This window comes from Nansenia antarctica (assembly GCF_963989245.1).
Source record: "Nansenia antarctica genome assembly, chromosome: 17".
Lineage (NCBI taxonomy): Eukaryota > Metazoa > Chordata > Actinopteri > Argentiniformes > Microstomatidae > Nansenia > Nansenia antarctica.
Genome location: NC_137687.1, coordinates 361,786 through 366,667, shown reverse-complemented (window position 1 = coordinate 366,667; position 4,882 = coordinate 361,786). Strand labels below are relative to the sequence as shown.

At 45.3% G+C, this 4,882-nt stretch overlaps 1 protein-coding gene across 1 annotated transcript in view; it reads right to left on the bottom strand.

Annotated features, from left to right (window-relative positions):
- Positions 1–4,882, bottom strand: part of tmx3b (thioredoxin related transmembrane protein 3b) — a gene marked incomplete at its 3' end in the record, with an annotated part of 52,936 nt that overhangs the window by 651 nt on the left and 47,403 nt on the right.

Here is a 4,882-nt window from a genome sequence, read left to right as displayed (position 1 = left end):
AGAGGAGGAGGAGGAGAGGAGGAGGAGGAGGAGGAGGAGGAGAGGAGGAGGAGGAGGGGAGGAGAGGAGGAGGAGGAGAGGAGGAGGAGGAGGAGGAGAGGAGGAGAGGAGGAGGAGGAGGAGGGGAGGAGAAGAGGGATGGTAATTGCTGGTCCTGGGTGATGTTAGATGAGGTAAAGATCGGTACGCTAACGCTAACATACTGTAGCATCATGAGTCACTGGGCCTAATGCGGCTGCCTCAGTGATGTTATGCAAGGGCACAGCGATGACTCATCTCTCTCTCTCAGGCTAGCTACGCTAGGGAGGGAGTGACTCAAGCTGGGAAAGGGAACACGTTGAAGCTAGCTATAATAAATAAATACTTTGTTTAGTGGTGGTGCCAGCCCAGGCAAAGATTAAGACAAGCTAGTCCTGCACTAAAATCACACTTTCAGTTTCATCAAATCTCCTTTTCAGCGTAGGACTGACGAGGCTTAGCGTACGCAAGGGAGACCAGACCCTCTGACTTTGACGAGCGTTTGACTTTGCTGCGCCGAGTAGAAAACAAATCACTCGCACCAGATGCGGAGCTGTGAAAACTCTCCGAGTGCTCATTGGTCTAGATAATGTTTTTATAATGCAACGTGTTTGACATTCGTTCAGACCTTACCTCATTTCTTTTAATAGCAGCCTAATAGCCTGAGTGACGCTACGCATACGATTATACAAGTCTCACTCAGTCTCACTCAGTCTCACACACAGTCTCTCACAGCACCACGCCGGTTCCAAAACTGTTCTCTGGTAGTTTCCTCCTGCTTACATTTACATTTACATTTTTGGCATTTAGCAGACGCCTTATTCCAAAGCGACTTACAATCAATACATTTGACAAAGCAAGTGAATCATCAATCCACCAGTCGTAGCAGGAAGAGTAATCCAGCTCAGGCCCGGGGCCATTGATAAAAAAAAAACTGGAAAAACCTTCTTCTAAACTTTTTTTTTTGTATATATATATATATTTAGACACAGGAGAAACAGAGAAACAGTACAAGGGGGCAATAGAAGTTTTAGGGGACACAGTAGAGGGGAAAAGCGGGTGTCTTCAGGAGACGCAGTGCTGGGGGGCAGTAGATAGGCACAACTATTATACTGTTGTGGGTGTACTATTAAGGGGTGTGTCCATCTCCTGTTTATGTATGCAGTTGTTCATGTGTGCATTTTATAATTAAGATCATTTGCCATTTAGCAGACGCTTTTAATCCAAAGCGACTTACAATTACGAATTACAGGGACATTCCCCCTGGAGGAACTGAGGGCTGAGTGCCGTACTCAAGGAAACACTAGTGGTGGTGTTCCCAGGTCTTACTCAAGGCCACTCTAGTGGTGGTGTTCCCAGGTCTTACTCAAGGCCACTCTAGTGGTGGTGTTCCCAGGTCTTACTCAAGGACACACTAGTGGTGGTGTTCCCAGGTCTTACTCAAGGCCACTCTAGTGGTGGTGTTCCCAGGTCTTACTCAAGGACACACTAGTGGTGGTGTTCCCAGGTCTTACTCAAGGACACACTAGTGGTGGTGTTGTATAGACAGAGCTTAACTGTCACTTACATTCAACTGTCCCTTTCAAATTTGAAATAAGATGTGACAGTTGGTGACGTGGTGTTCCAGTGTTAAACCACCCAGTCACCCAGGCACCTCGAGGCTGTTCTACTGTAGGCCAACTAGTGGCCGTTGTGTGTAAGTAGCAGCTTCCCATTGTAAAGAGGGGGCGAGGCGGCTCTTTTAGTAGGTAAAACAGGCACGGCTGTTCTAGTGTTAATGCGTTAAACCCAGTTTGACATACTAATGGCTGCACGTTGCTCTACGTTGTACGGGATACCATCCCGTAGTGTCGTGGCTAGCAGCCACGTTGGTACAAGTTGATATTATCAGTAAACCGAAGATAAACAGAACAACAAGTTGTCGTGTAAATCCTCCGCCTCCTGTGAGCCGTTCTGTTATCAAGACCAGAAGATCCTGAGAGCTGTTGGATAAAGCTGCCTTGCTAGGCTACTGTAGAAGGGAAGAATAACTCAAAGCACGACGATGCCCGTAAATTATTTTCTACATCGACGTTGGGAAAGGAAAACTTCAGATGGCGCCGCAGCAAAGTCTCTCTGTGTCCAACTGACAAACTGACAAACTGACAAACTGACAAACTGACACTGTGTCAAAGACAATCACATCTGTCCAACCTCTGATAAACAAGACGCTGGAATGATTTGGCCTAAATGATCATTTAGTATCTAATATACCAAACAGATCTTTAAAAAACCCTGTGAAATGGTAAACGGACTGACTTATACAGCGCCTTATTCCAAAGCGCTTCACAACGGCCTCTCATTCACCCATTCACACACACATTCACACACCAATGGCGGCAAGCTACCATGCAAGGCGCCGGCCCGCTCACTGGGAGCAATTTGGGGTTCAGTGTCTTGCCCAAGGAAACCTCGACATGTGGCCAGCCGGGGCTCGAACCGCCGATCTGCCAACCTTGCGATCATTAGACGGCGGCTCTATATATACAGTTGTATATAGTATGTATGTACACACACACACACTGGCTGTGGAAAGTATTCAGACCGCTACACTTTTTCCCACATTTAGTTGAGGGATAGACTCAATTTGAAAAGGATTAAAATGTAAATCCACATAATGACAAAGCTGTATCGTGTGTGGATTGATGGCAAAAAACGAAAAACACATTTAATCCATTTTAAATCGAATCTATAACCAAATGTGTAAAGAGTCAAAGGGGTCTGAATGCTTCCCAAAGCCCCCAGCGTTTATCTGTCCTGACCTGCATGGCGTTACAGACGGTACAGACGTACAGACACTGAACTCTGTCTGATAGTCGTTTAAAAGCCTCATTTGGATTTCCTCTCCATCTCCATACGACTTGTCTGGCCTGGACTGTTTACGCAGGCTGCCTGGAAGTGTCTTCCCAGCATGCAATGTGCGACGTTGTGATTAACTAACCCTGACCCCCATTTTATTTCATACAAAACTAGACAATATAAGGTCATGAAATGCGTTTCTGTTGTTTCTACACAGTAAGACTCTGATATCGACGGTGCAGAAACACACAAACACTGTTAACACGTTGTCTCCGAACGCGACGGCAAGTTGATTTTTTATGATTTTTGTTAACTACCAAAATGAGGAAAGGGAAGGTTGTTAATCTTCTGGATACTAAGCTGCGGTTTTCTTTGTCTTTTTCTTTTGTATTACATTGTGGATAGTGATGTTTGTTATTTATTTATTTTGTGTTGTTTCAGTATTAAGAATGGAAAATGATTAGTACTGTTGATACTGAAATGTATGTATTAATTAACTGGATTATATAATGTAAGTATAATTGTTCTCACTTGAGAGTGAGGGATAGGGGGGGGACATGATAAGCCTAGACTTCATCCTACTCCTTTCCAACATTGATAGGCCTGTACTCTTCATATTAGTTATTTGTTCTTTTATTATTTTAAATCATGTTCGAAATAAAGATTCATTCATTCATTCAAGTTAACTTCATTAATTCACTTAAGTTAAGATGACTAGAGTTTTCTTTATCGCATAACAAAATGTGCGACCCAATCATGTGCTGGTGCCACCAAATGAAAAAGTCATCTCAGTCTGGAGGCCTTGGGGTGAGAAGAAGAGAGACTACTGGCTCCAGGTCAAGTCCCGCATCACCTACAAATCCCTCCACGCCTGCGCCCCCCAGCACCTAACTGACCTCCTCCCCCAGCATACCCCTTCCCGGAACCTGCGGTCCTCAGACATGGGCCTGCTGTCCACCCCCTGCACCAACCTACGGACCTTTGGGGACAGAGCCTTCAGCGTGGCCGCACCTACCCTCTGGAACTCTCTCCCCATAGCGATCCACAACACCCCCACCCTGGACTCCTTCAAACTAGCCCTCAAAACCCATCTGTTCTCCAAGGCCTTTGGCCCCTAGTCAATGTTTCAGTTTTGCTTTGGTTGTTTTCTGTTTTGTCTGTCTGATCATTCCCTTGAATTGCAAAGCGTCCTTGGGTCTTTTGAAAGGCGCTATATAAATTAAAGTTATTATTATTATTATGTGCTGGTGCCACCAAATGAAAAAGTAATCTCAGTCTAGAGGCCTTGGGGGTGAGAGGAAGAAGAGAGACTACTGTCCACTCTGCATGGCTGTCTGCAGGGAGGAACGCTCGCTAGCTAGAGCCTGACAACATAACACTAAAGAAACTTTAATAAGAAAGTTCAATATGTCAGTTTAAGGCGAGGGGAGGGGGAGGGGGGTACATGTTGGTTTCTCTCCCCTCAGGTGGGAATTTTTCATTACTTGGTTTCCTGTCGGATCAGCGTTTCTTTTTTAGAATCTAATCTATCATCATTCTGTTTTGAACATCTATGAGGATGTCAGACTGCAGAGCACCTTTAAGTTTACCCTTGGATGTGTGGCGCTACACAGACCTGGGATACAGGGATAGCATAACCATAACACATAACACACCTCATCAACATTCATATCACACCTGCAGTCAAATACACACACGCCAGTCCACCCACAGAGCCTACGACAGCACTGAGTAAGGGAGTGGGAGGAAGAAGAGAGAGAGAGAGAGAGAGACAGAGAGAGAGAGGCAGAGAGAGAGAGAGAGAGAGAAATATACAGAGAGAGAGAGAGAGAGAGAAATATACAGAGAGAGAAGATGTTAGCATCCGTACGAGGGAGAGGGAGAGAAAGGGAGAGAGAAGGCTCCTGACCCCTCCTCTCTCTCCAGCCGTCTCTCATTCTAACTCTTCTCCTTCCTCCTTCTATCTTCTATTCTCTCTCTCTCTGTTTTTCCTCCTTTCATCCTAGTCTTCAGTTCTTCTCTTTCT